The 22,547-nt window shown below is 45.6% G+C and overlaps 1 protein-coding gene across 1 annotated transcript in view; it reads left to right on the forward strand.

Moving 5' to 3' along the window:
* LOC130306312 (coiled-coil domain-containing protein 17-like) overlaps positions 1-22,547 on the forward strand; it is a 108,690-nt gene that overhangs the window by 48,098 nt on the left and 38,045 nt on the right. The window lies entirely within an intron of this gene.

Raw genomic sequence — 22,547 nt, forward strand, 5'->3', positions numbered from 1 at the left:
ACCATATGTGGTGGCCAGTGGCCATATGATTTTGCCAGTAAACCTGTAGTATTACTACTGGCAAAGTCGTGTGGCCATTGTAGGATCATACCCTTGGACCTCTGCTACACTGATACTTTCTGTTGTCTTACTGAAATATTTGAATATAGAAGCTCTAGAGCTACAGCAAAGAAATAAATCTGTGTACCCCTTATCCAAAACTTTTCTTTAATAAGAAGACCTTTTTTTTAATCATTTAGGGTTCATTGTACTATGAAATCTTCTTGACACAATATTTTTTCCTCAATATAAAATGCATGAAATGTATGGAAAAATCCCATTCACTAGCATTGTGCAGTATTTTGTAGCATACTTTTAATAAGAATTCACAATTCTGCAATATTTGAGCAAACCCTTAGTATTTCTCCTTACAGAATTTAAGGGATTATGGGATTTTTTAAATTTTATTTGACTGTTCTACAGGGGCTGTAAAAATAGTGTAGTTCATTATATAGCGTCTGTACCTGTGTTTGATGGCTGGTATCACAATCTTATGTGATCTTTGCTCTGGATGTTCATTTTTAGCAGTATACAAAATGAGTGTTGTGAGCTTCTTCAATGTTGCAGTGCGGCCCAAGAAATTACATTACCAGTCAGTTGTTGAAAGGGAGCATGTGGGAAGGGAGATCATTCTCCACTGGGCTGCAGAGAATTGTGTTTTACTCATAGCACCGCATGCAAGGCAACTCAGGTGTGCGGCAATAGGTGGGGTGGCTGATGTGTGAAAGGGACAAAAGGGACCTCACCTTTACAAACAAGAGATCTTGGAACTTGGATTTGGAAGAGAGGAACTCCAACAGGAAATAGCCATTTCTTAAAAAGAAAGCACCAGCATTATGATAGACTCAAAACAGAGCCATTTAGCCCCAGTAACAAGCAGGGATCCTCCCTAAGCATGTCCATAACTGTCTGACAGGTAAGTACTTAAATGGGCACTGTCATGAAATAAAAAAATTTATATGTTGTAGTACTTAAGTACTACAACATATCTCTAATATACTTTAATTAATAAAAGTGATTTTAAACCAGTTTAAAATCACTTTTAAATTCGGCCACTAGGGGTTGCCCTCCTAGTGGCCGAATGCATTCGGCAGTGACATCACTACAAAGTATCGACTCATTTCAGCCTGGCAAATGAGTCAAAATTTTGTCACTGTGGTGCTCGCTCCCGCCTGTCAATCAAACAGGCAAGAGCGAGCACGCTGGTTGCTGGGGCTGCGCGCATTGGCCAGCTCCACTGGCCTCGCGCGTGGCCCCACCCGCCCCCGTTACCCTGTCCGGAGGCAGCGCGTGCACTCATTGCTGCACTGATCCTCCGGAGTCTGAAGTCGGATCTGAGGTCTTATAATACTTTCTTTATACAACTCCCAGCATGACCATACAGTCATCAGCTTTCAGGGCATGCTGGGAGTTGTAGTTTTGCAGCAGCTGGAGGCACCCTGATTACACATGAGTGTTTCTCAAACAGTGTGCCTCCAGCTGCTGAAAAACTACAACTCCCAGCATGCCCTGACAGCTGTATGGGCATACTGGAAGTTGTAGTTTTTCAACGTGCATGGGAGGCCGGCGATGCTCCTCTACTCCTCCTCCCGGGTATCACATGCACAGCTAAACAGGGAGGAGGAGACCCTGGAGCTGCCTGCCGTTCTATTTGGCAGATCATCTATGCACACTCCTGACAGGAGCGCGGCATAGACGATGTGAGGGCGGAAGCAAGCGCCCAGCAAGGCTTCAGTGACGTCGCGCCTGTTGGGAAGCGCTGCTTCCTGCCCTGCTTTATAGAGCAGATTTAGAAGCACTAAATCTGCTCTATTAAAGCGACTTAAAAAATGTTTGAAGCCATTGCGTCCTCGTGGCACATCTCAGTCACCAGTCGGCGGTCGCAGCAGCATGGGACTTGGCTCCACCAAGGGGATTATTACATCTTCCTAAGTGCTGATCTTACAAAATATCTCTATTTAATATCTTCATCAAGTGATTGATCTATATCTACGCCCACAATAGCTGTGCCATTGTTTCAGTATATTATATCATCTCTTATCGTCACATTGTCTAGGAATCTGTGATCTTACATTTTACATCCTGGTGGTCTTGTCTGTCATTTGTTATATCATTTACCTAACTTAGTTTGGTTGCCATTATGCATGAAGTTAAAACATGCAATCATACACTTAACATCCTATGAAGTTATCATCATATACTTAGTGGATGTATATATTATTACTATTTGTGCTTCAATATTTATGACTGTTATCTTATTATATTCACCTATTTCCTATGACAGACCCCTGACTAGGACTGACACAGATATCCTTTCTCTATCTATGATGCCTGCATATCTCACTTTATATCACTGTATCAAATAATATTACTATGTATATTTTATCGGTTACACCCTATGTCTAATACGGTTTTGTTGTTCTCTTATCCCTGAGGAGCCCTCAACATTATTAAGGGCGAAACGCGTAGGCTAAAGAGACCTACCTCAATAATTTTCTGCACTGTACTAATTTGTATCATATTCCCCCTCCCCATTTCCACACCTTGGGTAGGAGTTTTGATTGTTAGGGACTATTAGAATAGGGCTTCACCTGTCACCCTTTCGTATGTCCCCCCCCCCCCCCTTTGTCTATATGTGTGTACCTCTTGTCATTAATTATTACTTTTATATAAACAAGTAAAGGTTATGTTTTAATATAGCCTCATTGGTGTTAATAAGTGATGATTCAGTTTAAATTCTACCACCAAGGGCCTGATATCATTTTAGGGCTTTGGTACCCATGTCCCATACCATAAGTTGGTTTCTCAGGTAAGTACTTAAGTCACTCTATGTTGGATAACTGTTACGGTTTGTGCTCTGGCCGCCAGTGCTGGCCGTGAGCGCATTTCCCTGCTCTCCCCTGCTGCCGGCGGGGCTGGGGTTCGCATCGCGGGATGCGCCTGCATGCGAATCCCAGCCCATCACTCACCTCAGTTGCCTGCTACTTACTCATCTGCCTCTCCGGCGCGCGTGTCCCCATCTCCTAGGAGGTGTGTGCACCGGAGCTTTAAGATTTAAAGGGCCAGTGAGTCTATAGTTATGTGCAACACCTGTGTCTCCTCTATAAGTTCCTGCTCCTCCCCCACATCCCTGCCGAATCTGTGTTGCCTTGTGCATTGAGAAAGCGTTACTGTGTTTGGCCTTGCCTTGTTACTGACCTCCTGCTACCTTCCTGACCTTGCTCCTGTGCCGCCTGCCTACTGACCTCCTGCTTCATTCCTGACTACGCACCTGTGCTGCCAGCCCTGACCTTCTACTATCCAGACTACGAGTTGCTGTTTCCCATCTGTACCTCGAATCTCCTCAGCTGCCTGTGTGGTCGAGTCATGCCAGGGGTAACGACCTGGGTGCCGCCTGCCGCATCAAGTCCATCCCACTTTGTGGCAGGCTCTGGAGAAAACCAGGGGCACCTAAGACTCTGCTCCCTGGTACAGCCCGCGTCATCTGCCACACAGGTCCAGCGGATCGACTACCTCCAGTGTTCCTGTCTACTGAACCGTGAGTGTTACAATAAACCCTTTAAAATGAAGGCCCCAAAGGGCAGATTGGGGATGTGTCTGTTTGAATAGCTAGGAATAGCCACAGTTGCAGACAGAGCTCTATAGTTGCAAAATTTAATGGGCCTTAAGGTGGGAATTTATTAACATAGACGTTTCACACATAGGCCTTGTGTAAAATCCTACTGGTTCCACTTCACATGATTTATTAGAAGGCACTTGCTTCTTAATAAAGCAAAATTTACGCTGGTGATCTAGTGTAGATTTCAGCTACAATTTATGATATCTCTTTAGCATAATTTGTAGTAAATCAGGCATGCACGAGAGGACAATTCCCCTTTCTACCCATTTTATGCTGAGCCCAGTTGTTACGCCGAGCGCTCCGGGTCCCCGCTCCTCCGGGTCCCCGCTCCGGGTCCCCGCTCCTCCGCAGCATCCTCTCATTCGCAGCGCCCCGGTCAGACCTGCTGACCGGGTGCGCTGCAATATCACTCCCAGCCGGGATGCGATTCGCGATGCAGGAGGCGCCCGCTCGCGATGCGCATCCCGGCTCCCGTACCTGACCCGTTCCCCGTCTGTCTTGTCCCGGCGCGCGCGGCCCCGCTCCTTAGGGCGCGCGCGCGCGCCGAGTCTCTGCAATTTAAAGGGCCACTGCGCCACTGATTGGCGCAGCAGGCCTAATCAGTGTTATCACCTGTGCACTCCCTACTTATACCTCACTTCCCTTGCACTCCCTCGCCGGATCTTGTTGCCATTGTGCCAGTGAAAGCGTTCCCTTGTGTGTTCCTAGCCTGTGTTCCAGACCTCCTGCCGTTGCCCCTGACTACGATCCTTGCTGCCTGCCCTGACCTTCTGCTACGTCCGACCTTGCTCTTGCCTACTCCCTTGTACCGCGCTTATCTTCAGCAGTCAGAGAGGTTGAGCCGTTGCTGGTGGATACGACCTGGTTGCTACCGCCGCTGCAAGACCATCCTACTTTGCGGCGGGCTCTGGTGAATACCAGTAGCAACTTAGAACCGGTCCACCAACACGGTCCACGCCAATCCCTCTCTGGCACAGAGGATCCACCTCCAGCCAGCCGAATCGTGTCAATAGATCCGGCCATGGATCCCGCTGAAGTCCCGCTGCCAGTTGTCGCCGACCTCACCACGGTGGTCGCCCAGCAGTCGCAACAGATAGCGCAACAAGGCCACCAGCTGTCTCAACTGACCGTGATGCTACAGCAGCTATTACCACAGCTCCAGCAATCTTCTCCTCTGCCAGCTCCTGCACCTCCTCCGCAGCGAGTGGCCGCTTCCAGCCTTCGATTATCCTTGCCGGATAAATTTGATGGGGACTCTAAGTTTTGCCGTGGCTTTCTTTCGCAATGTTCCCTGCACTTGGAGATGATGTCGGACCAGTTTCCTACTGAAAGGTCTAAGGTGGCTTTCGTAGTCAGCCTTCTGTCTGGGAAAGCTCTGTCATGGGCCACACCACTCTGGGACCGCAATGACCCTGTCACTGCCTCTGTACACTCCTTCTTCACGGGGATTCGAAGTGTCTTTGAGGAACCTGCCCGAGCCTCTTCTGATGAGACTGCCCTGCTGAACCTGGTCCAGGGTAATTCTTCTGTTGGCGAGTACGCCATCCAATTCCGTACTCTTGCCTCCGAATTATCCTGGAAAAACTAGGCCCTCTGCGCGACCTTTAAAAAAGGCCTATCCAGTAACATTAAAGATGTGCTGGCCGCACGAGAAATTCCTGCTAACCTGCATGAACTTATTCATCTTGCCACCCGCATTGACATGCGTTTTTCCGAAAGGCGTCAGGAGCTCCGCCAGGATATGGACTGTCACGATGCCGGCTGGCAGGAGGTGGATCCTCTGTGCCAGAGAGGGATTGGCGTGGACCGTGCTAGTGGACCGGTTCTAAGTCACTACTGGTATTCACCAGAGCCCGCCGCAAAGCGGGATGGTCTTGCTGCGGCGGTAGTGACCAGGTCGTATCCACTAGCAACGGCTCAACCTCTCTGACTGCTGAAGATAGGCGCGGTACAAGGGAGTAGACAGAAGCAAGGTCGGACGTAGCAGAAGGTCGGGGCAGGCAGCAAGGATCGTAGTCAGGGGCAACGGCAGGAGGTCTGGAACACAGGCTAGGAACACACAAGGGAACGCTTTCACTGGCACAATGGCAACAAGATACGGCGAGGGAGTGCAGGGGAAGTGAGGTATACATAGGGAGTGCACAGGTGAACACACTGATTAGAACCACTGCGCCAATCAGCGGCGCAGTGGCCCTTTAAATCGCAGAGACCCGGCGCGCGCGCGCCCTAGGGAGCGGGGCCGCGCACGCCGGGACAGGACCGACGGAGAGCGAGTCAGGTACGGGAGCCGGGGTGCGCATCGCGAGCGGGCGCCACCCGCATCGCGAATCGCATCCCGGCTGGAGGCGGTATCGCAGCGCACCCGGTCAGTGGATCTGACCGGGGCGCTGTGGGAGCGAGAGTGTAGCGAGCGCTCCGGGGAGGAGCGGGGACCCGGAGCGCTCGGCGTAACATGGACTTTGTTCGCACGAGGCGGTTTCTCTTCCCGGCTCCTCTCTCCTCTGGTCCTCTGCAATCCGTTCCTGTGCCTCCCGCCGTGGAGGCTATGCAAGTTGACCGGTCTCGCTTGACACCTCAAGAGAGGACACGACGCCGCATGGAGAATCTTTGCCTGTACTGTGCCGGTACCGAACATTTCTTGAAGGATTGTCCTATCCGTCCTCCCCGCCTGGAAAGACGTACGCTGACTCCGCACAAAGGTGAGACAGCTCTTGATGTGAGCTCTGCTTCTCCTCGTCTTACTGTGCCTGTGCGGATGTCTTCTTCTACCTTCTCCTTCTCTGCTATGGCCTTCTTGGATTCCGGATCTGCAGGAAATTTTATTTTGGCCTCTCTCATCAACAGGTTCAACATCCCGGTGACCAGTCTCGCCAGACCCCTCTACATCAATTCTGTTAACAATGAAAGATTGGACTGTACCGTGCGTTACCGCACGGAACCTCTCTTAATGTGCATCGGACCCCATCACGAAAAAATTGAATTTTTGGTCCTCTCTAACTGCACTTCAGAAATTCTTCTTGGATTACCGTGGCTTCAACGCCATTCCCCAACCCTTGATTGGTCCACAGGAGAAATCAAGAACTGGGGTACTTCTTGTCACAAGGACTGTCTTAAACCGGTTCCCAGTACTCTCAGTCGTGACCCTGTGGTTCCCCCGGTATCTGGTCTTCCTAAGGCCTATCTGTATTATGCTGATGTTTTTTGCAAAAAGCAAGCAGAGACTTTGCCTCCTCACAGGCCTTATGACTGTCCTATTGACCTCCTCCCGGGTACTACTCCACTCCGGGGCAGAATCTATCCTCTGTCTGCTCCAGAAACTCAAGCCATGTCGGAGTACATCCAGGAGAATTTAAAAAAGGGGTTTATCCGCAAGTCCTCCTCTCCTGCCGGAGCTGGATTTTTTTTTGTTTCCAAAAAAGATGGCTCCCTACGCCCTTGCATTGATTACCGCGGACTTAATAAAATCACGGTAAAAAAACGCTACCCCTTACCACTTATCTCGGAACTCTTTGATCGCCTACAAGGCGCCCACATCTTTACCAAACTAGACTTAAGAGGTGCTTATAATCTCATCCGCATCAGGGAGGGGGACGAATGGAAGACTGCATTTAACACCAGAGATGGACACTTTGAGTATCTGGTCATGCCCTTTGGCCTGTGCAACGCCCCTGCCGTCTTCCAAGACTTTGTTAATGAAATTTTTCGTGATCTCCTATATACCTGTGTTGTGGTTTACCTGGACGATATTCTGATTTTTTCTGCCAACTTAGAAGAACACCGCCAGCATGTCCGTATGGTTCTTCAAAGACTTCGGGACAATCAACTTTATGCCAAAATGGAAAAATGTCTCTTTGAATGTCAATCTCTTCCTTTCCTAGGATACTTGGTCTCTGGCCAGGGACTACAAATGGACCCAGATAAACTATCTGCCGTGTTAGATTGGACACGCCCCTCCGGACTCCGTGCTATCCAATGTTTTTTGGGGTTCGCCAATTATTACAGACAATTAATTCCACACTTCTCCACTATTGTGGCCCCTATCGTGGCTTTAACCAAGAAAAATGCCAATCCTAAGTCCTGGTCTCCCCAAGCAGAAGACGCATTTAAACATCTCAAGTCTGCCTTTTCTTCTGCTCCCATGCTCTCCAGACCTGACCCATCTAAACCCTTTCTATTGGAGGTAGATGCCTCCTCAGTGGGAGCTGGAGCAGTTCTTCTACAAAAAAATTATTCCGGGCATGCTGTTACTTGTGTTTTTTTTTCTGGGACCTTCTCTCCGGCGGAGAAAAACTACTCCATTGGTGTTCGAGAACTACTGGCCATTAAATTGGCGCTTGAGGAATGGAGGCACCTGCTGGAGGGATCAAAATATCCAGTTATTATATACACTGATCACAAGAATCTCTCCTATCTCCAGTCTGCCCAACGACTGAACCCTCGCCAGGCAAGGTGGTCGTTGTTCTTTGCCCGTTTTAACTTTGAAATCCATTTTCGCCCTGCTGACAAGAACATTAGGGCCGATGCCCTCTCTCGTTCTTCTGATGCCTCTGAAGTAGAGGCCTCTCCGCAACACATCATTCCTCCGGACTGTCTGATCTCCACTTCTCCAGCTTCCATCAGGCAAACTCCTCCAGGGAAGACCTTCGTTTCTCCACGCCAGCGTCTCGGGATTCTCAAATGGGGACACTCCTCCCACCTCGCAGGCCATGCGGGCATCAAAAAATCCTTTCAACTCATCTCTCGATTTTATTGGTGGCCGACTCTGGAGACTGATGTTGTTGATTTCGTGTGGGCCTGTACTGTCTGTGCCCGGGATAAGACTCCTCGCCAGAAGCCTGCTGGTCTCCTTCATCCTCTGCCTGTTCCTGAACAGCCTTGGTCACAGATTGGTATGGACTTTATTACGGACTTGCCCTCATCCCGTGGCAACACAGTTGTTTGGGTGGTCGTTCATCGATTTTCCAAGATGGCACATTTTATTCCTCTTCCTGGTCTTCCTTCAGCGCCTCAGTTGGCAAAGCAATTTTTTATACACATTTTTCACCTTCACGGTTTGCCCACGCATATCGTCTCGGATAGAGGCGTCCAATTCGTGTCTAAATTCTGGAGGGCCCTCTGTAAACAGCTCAAGATCAAATTAAACTTCTCTTCTTCTTATCATCCCCAATCCAATGGGCAAGTAGAAAGAATTAATCAGGTCCTGGGTGACTATTTACGGCATTTTGTTTCCTCCCGCCAGGATGACTGGGCAGATCTTCTACCATGGGCCGAATTCTCATACAACTTCAGAGTCTCCGAATCTTCTGCTAAATCCCCATTTTTCGTGGTGTACGGCCGTCACCCTCTTCCTCCCCTCCCTACTCCCTTGCCCATCTGGTTTGCCCGCTGTGGATGAAGTGACTCGTGATCTTTCCACCATATGGAAAGAGACTCAAAATTCTCTTTTACAGGCTTCATCCCGGATGAAAAAATTTGCTGATAAAAAAAGAACTCCCCCCATTTTTGCTCCCGGAGACAAGGTATGGCTCTCCGCTAAGTATGTCCGCTTTCGTGTCCCCAGTTACAAACTGGGACCACGCTATCTTGGTCCTTTCAAAATCTTGTGCCAGATTAACCCTGTCTCTTACAAACTACTTCTTCCTCCTTCTCTCCGTATTCCCAATGCCTTCCATGTCTCTCTCCTTAAACCACTCATCCTTAACCGCTTCTCTCCCAAAGTTGTTTCTCCCACTCCTGTTTCCAGTTCGTCTGACGTCTTCTCTGTGAAGGAGATTCTGGCCTCCAAGATTGTCAGAGGTAAAAAAAAAATTTTGGTGGATTGGGAGAACTGTGACCCAGAGGAGAGATCTTGGGAACCTGAGGACAACATCCTAGACAAAAGTCTTATCCTCAGGTTGTCAGGCTCCAAGAAGAGGGGGAGACCCAAGGGGGGGGAGGTACTGTTACGCCGAGCGCTCCGGGTCCCCACTCCTCCCCGGAGCGCTCGCAGCCTCCTCTCATTCGCAGCGCCCCGGTCAGACCTGCTGACCGGGTGCGCTGCAATATCACTCCCAGCCGGGATGCGATTCGCGACGCAGGAGGCGCCCGCTCGCGATGCGCATCCCGGCTCCCGTACCTGACCCGTTCCCCGTCTGTCTTGTCCCGGCGCGCGCGGCCCCGCTCCTTAGGGTCTCTGCAATTTAACGGGCCACTGCGTCACTGATTGGCACAGCAGGCCTAATCAGTGTTATCACCTGTGCACTCCCTACTTATACCTCACTTCCCCTGCACTCCCTCGCCGGATCTTGTTGCCATTGTGCCAGTGAAAGCGTTCCCTTGTGTGTTCCTAGCCTGTGTTCCAGACCTCCTGCCGTTGCCCCTGACTACGATCCTTGCTGCCTGCCCTGACCTTCTGCTACATCCGACCTTGCTCTTGCCTACTCCCTTGTACCGCGCTTATCTTCAGCAGTCAGAGAGGTTTAGCCGTTGCTGGTGGATACGACCTGGTTGCTACCGCCGCTGCAAGACCATCCCGCTTTGCGGCGGGCTCTGGTGAATACCAGTAGCAACTTAGAACCGGTCCACCAACACGGTCCACGCCAATCCCTCTCTGGCACAGAGGATCCACCTCCAGCCAGCCGAATCGTGACACCAATCCTCTTGATAAGGGGTGTAATTTCAAAAATAGACATGAGCCTAAAACCATGAGCCTATGCTGCTCAAACAGCTCTGACCTGTTGAAGTATAGACTCTTTAAGATGTCATGTGGTATCTGGCACTAAGATGTTAGCAGCAGATCTTTTAATTCCTGTAAGTTGCAAGGTGGGGCCTCCAGGGATCAGACTTGTTTTTCTAGCACATCCTACACATTCATGATCAGATAAAGATCTAGGTATTCGCTATTGTTGCCATGGAGGGGTAAAATCCATATGAATGTATGCACACAAGGTGTCCCAGCTGAACTTTGCCCAGAGCATCACACTGTGCTGGAGTATCTCTCCTGTGGGATTAGACAAGATGAGCTGGCCCTATCTCCCGCACACATCAGTGAGCCTTGGATACCCATGGACTTTTTGCAGGTTTTTGAGAACACCCCACAAGACTTGCAGTTTTAAAGATGTTCTGACAAAGTCATCTATTCATGACAATTTAGCTCTTGTCAAGGTAATTCACAGCCTTACAATTGCCCATTTTTCCTGTTTCCAACACATCATCTTTATGGCCATCTAAGGCTTTTTTGTACAGTTTGCAGTTTAATTGCTGTACTATAATGGTTTTGCTGTGTTTTTGCTGAAAATTTTTATAAGATGACATGCTCATTCACTGTAAAACACGGTGGTACTGCATTGAAATTGCAACTAGTGAACACAGCAACAAGAATAGCTGAATACTTCATAAAAGTTTTACACAATTTCTAAGAACAAAATAACATTTAAGGGATATAATAGCATCAGCAAATTGTATTTAGATAAGATTATTACCCCATAATACATCTTACTAATATAGTGTTATCACAAAATGTACAGGCTTCAGCGTGATTTTGCATAATTCACCCCTGACAGGAAGTTGTGATGTCCTTTTATTGTCCAGGTGGTACTGTCTCCAGTTCGCCAGTTCCTTCCTCTTTCCTAAGACAACACATAATCCTCTGCAGTCTCAGGATGCATCTTGTCTCTGAGCCCCCCGAGTGATGTCCCCACCAGCCCCTACAGGCTGCATTCACGCATTGCAGATTTAACTGCATTTATTATCATTATTATTATGTAAAACACATTAAAAGAGTAACATTTTTTGTGCAATTTTGGAAAAATCACAGTAAAAACACTGTAAAACCTCAACGTGTGAACACACGGAATTGTAGTACTGAGCAACTCTTCTAACGGGAAGTACAGGACTAAGAAATGACATTTTCGCGGTTTTAGAACTGGGGAAGACAGGTAAGCAATGGTATATGCTTCTGCAGTATTTTTATGTTTTTTTTTTAACCTGTTAAGGATGCAGGCCGTACAAGTACGCCCTTTCCTCCCGATCCTTAAGTACGCCATGGTCCCGTTATTGGGGTTTAAAGCGTGCTCACAAGCTGAGCACGCTTTAAACCCGGTGGGTTCTGACTGCTATCAGCAGTTAATGCCGGGATTCACCGATTAGACCTATGCCCGGCATTAACCCTTTAGAAGCCATGATCAAAGTTGATCGCAGCGTCTAAAATGAAAGTGAAACATCCCAGCAACTCAGCGGAGCTGATCGGGACCATCGCAATAAAATCTGATGTCTTGATCAGCTGAGAGTACGGCGGGAGGGCACTTACCTGTCTCCTTGCCGTCCAATTGGTCCTCTGCTGCTCCCAGCCAGCCATGTAGGCTGGAGCAGCAGGGCACCGATAACACTGATCAATGCTAAGCTATGGCATAGCATTGATCAGTTTATGCAATCAAAAGATTGCATCGTGTGGCCTAAAATAAAAATAGGCTAAAATAAAATAAGAACCTTAAATAAAAATAGTCTGGTATAGGATAAAAAAAAAAAAAAGTAAAAAGTGTAAAAAAAATAAGATATTTAATGTGAAAAAGCCCCTAACAAAAGTTAGAATCACCTCCCATTTCCCATTTTTAAATAAGATAATGTAATAAAAAATAATCATATGTGATACCACCACGTGCGTAAATGTCCGAACTATTAAAATTTAAGGTTAGCTAAACCACACGGTTGATGGCATACACCTAAAAAAATATATACCAAAGTCCAAAATTGTGCATTTTTGGTCACTTCATATACCATAAAAAATGTATAGAAAGCAATCAAAAAGTCCCATCAAAACAAAAATGGTACCAATAAAAACTACAGACCACGGCACAAAAATGAGCCTTCATAAAGGCCCATATGAGATAAAATTAAAAAGTTATAGGTGTCAGAAGATGACAATTTTAAACATACTAATTTTGATACATGTAGTTATAATTTTTTAAGTAGTAAAATAAAATAAAACCTACATAAATTGGGTATCCTTGTGACCTTATGGACCTACAGAATAAAGGTGTAATTTTTACCGAAAATTGCACTGTGTAGAAATCTTTTTTTTTAATTTCACCCCACAAATGTTGAGTCCTTAAAGGGGTACTCTGCCTCTAGACACCTCATATGCTATCCAAAGGATAGGGGATAAGAAGTCTGATTGCAGGGGTCCCCCTGCTGGGGACCACGCGATCTTCCTGCTGCACTCGGTGTTCATTTAGAGCGTCGGGTGCAGTGTCGGAGGCTCATGACCTCACGGACGCGCCCCGCTCATGACGTCACAGCCATGCTTCTTCAATGCAAGTCTATGGGAGGGGGTTTGACGGCTGTCACGCCCCTTCCATAGACTTGCATTGAGGGGGCATGGCCATGATGTCACAAGTGGGGCATGACCGTGACATCATGAGCCTCCACCCCGCATCACCAGTCATCCGCCATGGAGGAAAGCTCACTCCATGCACTGAATGTCTGTGGTGCCGCAGCCAAGATCGCCGAGGTCCCCTTTGGATAGGTGATAAGATGTCTAGGGGCATAGTACCCCTATAAGGTGAAAATGGGCTGAGTCCTTAAGGGGTTAAACTGACCGCAAAATACACCTATAACCCTTATGTAAATGTATAAAATTCTTTGTTTTGAATGTTGATCCTGTCTGATCACCACTAGAGATGAGCAGCAGGGGTAATATTTGAATTTCCTATAGTTCACGAATATATTGCCGACTATTCATCCTAGGTTCGCGAAATTCGCATATTCGCTATGTTCATTCACTTTCAATTTGCTTGAAAAATTCACATAAAAATTAGCACGTGAAATAAATGAAAATTTGCATAAACATTAGCATGTGAAAAAAAAGAATATTCGTCATTACAAATATATAGCACTATATTCTAAATATTTGCAAAATCGTGAAGTGCCGATATTTGCGATAAAAATTTGCATTACGATTATTCGTTCTTAACACTAATCACCACTGGGGATTAGAGGGATTTTTTTTCCCTTATGTTTATTATTTCTTTTATCATTTTAGTTCCATCTTTTAATTTACAGTTGACAGGATTAAAAGTGTAATTCTTATATTAATATGCAGGAAAAAATTTTACTTGAAAAATATTTCCATTGGAACTGTTTATTGGCTGTTGACCAATATATTTGTAGTGTAAATGAAATAAAGATTATGAAAAGGTCTAGTGTTTCTACAGCAGAATATTTGCACACAGTGAGTAATGCAGGTTAATGCACCTTAATGTTTTGAGTATGAGTGGTGTAATACTGTAAGTGAAAAGGTTGTTATACTGTATGTAAACATGGGTGAAATCTCCTAGTTACAACTGATAATATGCTATGTGTTTAACTTAAGCTGGAAACTGTCCTAAGTGGCTAAAACAAGAACCAACAAAAACCAACAACATGGTTTGCAACATATGTATTTTTAAGGCCAAGTAAAAGAGTAAATAGACTGTATAATTTACAAAAGCAAGATGAACCTAATATGTTATATGCAACTGGTTATCAGCAACCTAAATATAATTTCTACTTATAATGTCCAAATAAATGCCCTGCATGTATCATACAATGACAAAGTTATGTCTAATACTATAGAGAAGGAGCCGTGGCACCTCATCAAACATCTAATGTGTATGGTGGCCTACCTACTCCACTGAGAAGGCGGTTGGATTTAAACATGCCCAAACATTTTGTACTCAGAAGAGGTAGTCAGTCACCAGAGGTGCATGTGGTGGGGTCCAGAAAGACAGCTGCATACCATGTGTTCAGCTATCTAAGTTGCATGGCCAATTTTGAGCCTTTAACAATGCCTGTAAACCCGCTCATGACCCATGATGTACAATATGTTTAGAACCGGGCCTATGCCAAACCCGATGGATGCCATCTGTTATCTGCAGCTGACACCAGTGGGTAATGAATAAATAGGTCATTTAACCCCCTAAGGACACTGCGGATTTTAGCTATGAGGATACAACCAATTTTTATATTTTCGTTTTGCCCTCCTCACCTTTTAAGAGACAATACTTTTTTATTTTTCCATATACAAGACCAATTGTACTTTGCAACCTTTCATTTTGCCATAAAATATATGGTGAAACATTTGTGGCAGGGAATTTTAAAAAAAAGTTATAATTTTGCAACTTTTAAGGGATTTAGTTTTTATACAGTGCACTTTACAGTAAATCTGACATGTCATTTTTTTTCCTTTGGATCAATTCAATTACAATGATACCTATTTTTACAAGCTTGATCTATTATTGTGAAAACTTTTTTTTAACAAAATAAGTATGCTTAAAATTGCTGTATTCTGATCTCTATAACATTTTTACTTCTGTCTATAGGGCATTTTTTATCATGGATGTGATTTTTACTGGGATATGATGGGATCAAAAATCAGCAATTTTTAACTGGTATTGTTTTACACTTATGCTATTCACTGTATAGGACCAATAATATTATATTTCAATAGTTTGCACAATTCTGCTCCTTGCGATACTAAATATTTTTTTTGAGGCAGACTCTATTAGAAGATCACCGGTGACCAGCACGAAGGATTATGTCAATGATTCAATGTAAGTGCAAGCTGCTGATAGCAGCTATCACTTACAGTGTATGAAGTGAGCGCAGCTCTTGGGCTCGCTTCATAGCCTTACTGTACAGTGCACCGTATGTACAGCACTTTGCCTTAAGGCTAATTGGGTTAATTGTTTAAATGGGCACTGTCAAATACAAAAACTTTTTCTATGCTGTACATCTTGGCAAAACATTAACGTTTCTAGTATACTTCATAAGAAAATGCTATTTCCTTTTTATAGAAATCATGGCTTATAAAATCATGGCTTTGTCCAAGCTGAAGCACAGGCAAGGACAAAGTCCAGTAAGTGAGGGTGGGCTAGCACTCCTCTGTGCTGATAGTACTCCTCTCTGCTCTCTCCTGTCTGATAGCACTCCTCTGTGCTCTCTCCTGTCTGATAGCACTCATCTGTGCTCTCTCCTGTCTGATAGTACTCCTCTGTGCTCTCTCCTGTCTGATAGTACTCCTCTGTGATCTCTCCTGTCTGATAGGACTCCTCTGTGCTCTCTCCTGTCTGATAGGACTCCTCTGTGCTCTCTCCTGTCTGATAGGACTCCTCTGTGCTCTCTCCTGTCTGATAGCACTCCTCTTTGCTCTCTCCTGTCTGATAGTACTCCTCTGTGCTCTCTTCTGTCTGATAGGACTCCTCTGTGCTCTCTCCTGTCTGATAGCACTCCTCTGTGCTCTCTCCTGTCTGATAGTACTCATCTGTGCTCTCTGCTGTCTGATAAGACTCCTCTGTGCTCTCTCCTGTATGATAGCACTTCTTTGTGCTCTCTCCTGTCTGATAGCACTCCCCTGTGCTCTCTCCTGTCTGATAGTACTCCTCTGTGCTCTCTCCTGTCTGATAGTACATCTCTGTGCTTTCTCCTGTCTGATAGGGCTCCTCTGTGCTCTCTTCTGTCTAATAGCTCTCCTCTGTGCTCTCTCCTGTCTGATAGTACCTCTCTGTTCTCTCTCCTGTCTGATAGTACTCTTCTGTGCTCTCTCCTGTCTGATAGCACTCCTCTGTGCTCTATCCCGTCTGATAGGACTCCTCTGTGCCCTCTCCTGTCTGATAGTATTCCTCTTTGCTCTCTCCTGTCAGATAGCACTCTTCTGTGCTCTCTCCTGTCTGATAGTATCCCTCTGTGCTCTCTCCTGTCTGATAGTACTCCTCTGTGCTCTCTCCTGTCTGATAGTACTCCTCTGTGCTCTCTCCTGTCTGATAGTACCCCTCTGTGCTCTCTCCTGTCTGATAGGACAGGAGAGAGCACAGAGTAGCATTATCAGACAGGAGAGAGCACAGAGGAGTCCTATCAGACAGGAGAGAGCACAGAGGAGTGCTACCCACCCTCACTTACTGGACTTTGTCCATGCCTGTGCTTCAGCTTGGACAAAGCCATGATTTTATAAGCCAAGATTTTTATTAAAAGGAAATAACATTTTCTTATGAAGTATATTAGAAAAGTTATTGTTTGGCCAAGATATACAACATATAAAAAGTTTTTGAATTTGACAGTGTCCATTTAAAACCTGCAATCCAGGCTGGTGTTTATTGGCACGTTCACCTCCTCCAATCAGTTGTTGGAGGAGGTGGGAGTAGGGCAGACCTAATAAATTTATGTATTGCATATGCTTTATATTGACTTATATAAGCAATTAAATGATTGCTTATAAAGGGCTTGTTCTGCTTTTTTTTCTCCCTTTTTCACAACATTATCCTTTATTCCCCTTTGTTGTGTTGCCATGTTCTGACAGCCATAACTTTTTTTTTGTACACTCACATTTTTTGAGGGCTTATTTTTTTGGTACAATTTTTTCAATACATGCTACCTTTGAAATCATTTCTATACCACTTTATTAAAAGCAAGCTAACCAAAGCCAACAATTCTTGCGCCTTTTTGTTGTTTTCTTATTTATACTGTTCACCGCCAGGGATTAATAAAGTTAAGAATGCGACGATAGTTTTTTTTTTATGATAATATACGGCTTTATTGAGAAAGAGGTACTTTTTACAACAATTTATTTATTTATTGAAAAACATGTTATTGAAAAAGGTTTTACTTTTTTGCTGTTAAACTATGCTGCAGTTCATCTGTACTGCAGCATAGTATTACTGTTAGTATACATTGACAGTTTGCCTGTAAGGCCCAGCCTATGACTGGACCCCACAGGCAGGCCCGTCGCTACAGGACAGGCAAACCAAGCAATTGCTTGGGGCCCGAGCTGGCTGGGGGGCCTCGAGCAGAGCCAGTGCTTGCCCATCCTGTAGCGACGGGGCAATTCCACCCATCACCAGGGCTGGACAAATGCCTGACATTTTTTTTAATAAACTCACTTGCAGCTTTGGAGTTCTTCTCACCTCACCACAATCACGCTCCCCCCACCCCCGCTGCACTTGGTATCTTCCCTGGGCCCCGGACTCTCAGTCATCAGCCGTCTGAGCAGGAGGAGGGGGAGGGGGGAGGAGAGAGCATAGAGCTGTGAGGAGACCGCAGAGGCTGTACAACATGGGGCCTGACTATAGTAGGTGTCCCTGCTGTGTATATATGTGTATAAGCATGTATGTGTGTGTGTGTGTGTGTGGATATATAGATATATATGTGTATAAGCAGGTGTGTGGATATTTAGATATTTGTGTATAAGCATGTGTGTGGAAATATATATGTGTGTACATATGTGTTTGTCTATGTACTGTGCTTGTGTGTGTGTTACTACTGTGGATGACTATATGTAAAGTGCATGTGTGTATCTATACCAGTGTTTCCCAACCAGAGTGCCTCCAGTTGTTGCAAAACTACAACTCCCAGCATGCCCGGACAGCCAAAGGCTGTAGTTTTGCTACTTCTGTAGGCATCCTGGTTGGGAAACACTGATCTATTCTATCTGTGTGTGTATAGTGCATGTATAGTATGTAATGTGTACAGTATGTGTGTGTATGAAGCATGTATAGTATGTAATATGTACAGTATGTGTGTGTGTATGATGCATGCATGTACAGTATGTAATGTGTACAGTGTGTGTGTGTTGTGTGTGTATATGATGCATGCATGTACAGTATGTAATGTGTACAGTGTGTGTGTGTATGAAGCATGCATGTAGAGTATGTAATGTGTACAGTGTGTGTGTGTGTGTGTGTGTATGATGCATGTAGAGTATGTAATGTGTACAGTATGTGTGTGTGTTTGTGTGTGTTTTGCATGTATAGTATGTAATGTGTACAGTATGTGTGTGTATAATGCATGTACAGTATGTAATGTGTACTGTGTGTGTATGATGCATGCATGTACAGTATGTAATGTGTACAGTGTGTGTGTATGAAGCATGCATGTAGAGTATGTAATGTGTACAGTATGTGTGTGTGTGTGATGCATGTATAGTATGTAATGTGTACAATATGTGTGTGTGTATGAAGCATGTACAGTATGTAATGTGTACAGTGTGTTGTGTGTGTATGATGCATGTACAGTATGTAATGTGTACAGTATGTGTGTGTTTGTATGTGTGTGATGCGTGTATAGTATGTAATGTGTACAGTATGTGTGTGTATGAAGCATGTACAGTATGTAATGTGTACAGTGTGTTGTGTGTGTATGATGCATGTACAGTATGTAATGTGTACAGTATGTGTTTGTGTGTGTGTGATGCGTGTACAGTATGTGTGTGTGTTTGTGTGTGATGCATGTATAGTATGTAATTTGTACAGTATGTGTGTGTATGATGCATGTACAGTATGTAATGTGTACAGTACGTGTGTGTATATAATGCATGTACAGTATGTAATGTGTACAGTATGTGTGTGTATGATGCAAGTACAGTATGTAATGTGTACAGTGTGTTGTGAGTGTATGATGCGTGTACAGTGTGTTGTGAGTGTATGATGCATGTACAGTATGTAATGTGTACAGTATGTGTGTGTATGATGCATGTACAGTATGTAATGTGTACAGTGTGTTGTGTGTATATGATGCATGTACAGTATGTAATGTGTACAGTATGTGTGTATAATGCATGTACAGTATGTAATGTGTACAGTGTGTGTTTGTGTAGGATGCATGCATGTACAGTATGTAATGTGTACAGTGTGTGTGTGTATATAATGCATGCAGTGGCGGATCGGGGGGGGGGGACGGGGCAATTGCCCCCCCAGATAAATTTCCCCATCACTATTAAGAACATCCCTATTAAGGACATCCCATGCCCCTGTTAACCCTCTCGGCCCTCGCAGGGACCGTCGGGAGGTAGCGCACGCCGGGACGTCATGCGCCCATTGGAAAGCAACGCGGAGGAGCGGAGCAGCGAACAGGACATGCGCTGGCTAGCATGGTAAGTGACCAGCGGCACATCAGCTTCAGTGCTCCGACCACCGCTTCTCCAGTCCCGGGACCTACTGCTATGGTGGCTGAACCAGAGGAGCAGTGGTCGGAGCACTGAAGTAGGGCAGTAAACAGGCATACAGCCTCCAGCCATACACTGTATGGCTGGAGGCTGGAGGTCTGTGGGGAACATACTACACCTAATGTTGGGGAACTATACTGCACCTAATGTTGGGGAACTATACTGCACCTAATGTGGGGTAAACTATACTGCCAACCTAATATGGAGAACTATACTGCACCTAATGTGGAGAACTATACCGCACCTAATGTTGGGGGACTATACTGCACCTAATGTGGAGGTACTATACTGCACCTAATGTGGGGGAACTATACTGCACCTAATGTGGGGGAACTATAGCCTAATGTGGGGAGAACTATACTGCACCTAATGTGGGGGAACTATAGCCTAATGTGGGGGAACTATAGCCTAATGTGGGGAGAACTATACTGCACCTAATGTGGAGAACTATACTGCACCTAATGTGGAGAACTATACTGCACCTAATGTGGGGAACTATACTGCACCTAATGTGGGGAACTATACTGCACCTAATGTGGGGAACTATACTGCACCTAATGTTGGGGGACTATACTGCACCTAATGTGGGGGAACTACAGCCTAATGTGGGGGAAATGTACAGCACCTAATGTGGGGAACTATACTGCCTAATGTGGGGGAACTATACTGCACCTAATGTGGGGGACTATACTGCACCTAATTTGGGGAGCTATACTGCACCTAATGTGGGGAACTATACTGCACATAATGTGGGGGACTATACTGCACCTAATGTGGGGGAACTATACTACATTTAATGTGGGGGAACTATACTGCACCTAATGTGGGGGAACACTGCTTGCCTAATGTGGGGAGAACTCTGCTGCACCTGATGTGGGGGGAACTCTGCTGCACCTAATGTGGGGGGAACTCTGCTGCACCTAATATGGGCGGGAACTGTGCCGCACCAAGCGTGGGGGGAACTGTGCCGCACCTAACGTGGGGGGAACTGTTCAGCACCTAATGTGGGGGGAACTGTGCCGCACCTAACGTGGGGGGAACTGTGCTGCACCTAACGTGGGGGGGGGGACTGTGCTGCACCTAACGTCGCGCTCCGAGAAATTCAAGGGCCGGCGTTACTACGTCCTGACGCTGGCCCGAGAGCGTAACGTGTGTGAACATCAAGGGGGGGGGGGCCTCCATGTCCATTTTGCTTGGGGCCCCCAAATTTCTTCAAACGGCCCTGCCCACAGGCCTCCGTACTTGGCAGATGCAGAAACCATCATCTGGCCTCCAGTTTACATGGCAACCATCGGGATCCAAAGTTGGTGACGGAGACCAGCGTAATCTCAGAAATAGGTAGAACATATTGGTGTATCCTGTTGCAGGAACGTACTCACTGCAAGAACATCCTATAGTGGGAAAGGTTTAAATTTGGTATTAAACTATTAAGTGATCACATTTCTGATCTCCCATAGTCAATGGCGTAAATACAAAAAAATTTCAGGTGCCAGAATTGCTGATTTTTGGTCACTAGTGATCAGCGGTATATGCAATACTCGAATTTGCAATATTTCGCAAATATATGTGTAACACTCACGTTTCAGAAGACAGGAATCCGCTGGACCTGTGTGGCAGATGACTCGGACCGTACCAGGGAGCGGAGTCTAAGGTGCTGCTGGTTTTCACCAGAGCCCGCCGCAAAGTGGGATGGACTTGCTGTTGCAGGCGGCACCCAGGTCGCTACCCCTGGCACGGCTCGACCACACAGGCGTCTGAGGAGATGTGAGGCACAAGAGGGATAAGCAGCTCGTAGTCTGGATAGTAGAAGGTCAGGGCAGGTGGCACAGTAGCATAGTCAAGACGTAGCAGGAGTTCAGTAGGCAGGTGGCAGAGGAACAAGGTCAAGTCACAAAGCAAGGGATCAGCTACACTGCAAGGCAATACAAAGGAACACTTTCTCTAAGGCACAAGGCAACAAAGATCCTTCAGGGGAGTGAGGAGGGTGGAGGAATTTATAAATGAGCCACAGGTGAATTACACTAATGAGTGTACTGACCCTTTAAATCTTAAAGCTCCGGCGCACGCGCACCCTAGGGGACGGGGACATGCGCGCCGGAGCAGAGAGGCAGAGGCGGAGGCAGGAGAAACATCTGGATAGTGACGGACTGAGGCTTGCATGCGGGCGCGTCCCGCAATGCGAGTCCCAGCCCCATCAGCAGCAGCAGGTAACGGGACCATGCACTCGTGGCCAGTGTGTGCGTCCAGAGCGCATAACGTAACAATATGGACGAATATTCGTCCTATTTTCGCAAAATTCACATATTCGATATATTCGTTATTTTCGCTTTGTGTAAATGAAAATGCGCCTATGTGGAAAACTATCTACCTATATATATCATCTATCTATCTAGGTTATCTATCCATCTATCCATCATCTATCTATCTATCTCCTAATATTCTTGGTCTATACAGAAGTGATAATGGGTCTATGATATTGTTCATTTTAAATATTGTCATGTCATATTCGCGAATATCATCACTATCTATCTACCTATCTAATTTTAGTGACAATATTCATATAGGAGCATTCTTTAGACCACAAACTGGAAGCAGGGAGGGATGTGATCACTGTGATGTGTTCTGTGGGAAAACAAAAATTATGAATATTCATAATTGCAAATATATAGTGCTATATTCACCATATTCGTGAATATGCGAAATTCGCAATAAATATTCGAATTGCGAATATTCGTGCTCAACACTATTGTTCACATCACTCCCCAGGAAAAATTTAATAAAATTACCCTTAAAAAAAAAAAAAAAATACAAATCACAGTGCATAGTACAATGTAATGGTACTGTCCTGTAGAATAAATTTAGCATGTCCATTTTACCATACAGTAAACTTTGAAAAAATGATAGCACCTTCATAATATTATATAGAAAATATAGCATCAT

Source organism: Hyla sarda, chromosome 1 (assembly GCF_029499605.1).
Source record: "Hyla sarda isolate aHylSar1 chromosome 1, aHylSar1.hap1, whole genome shotgun sequence".
Classification (NCBI taxonomy): domain Eukaryota; kingdom Metazoa; phylum Chordata; class Amphibia; order Anura; family Hylidae; genus Hyla; species Hyla sarda.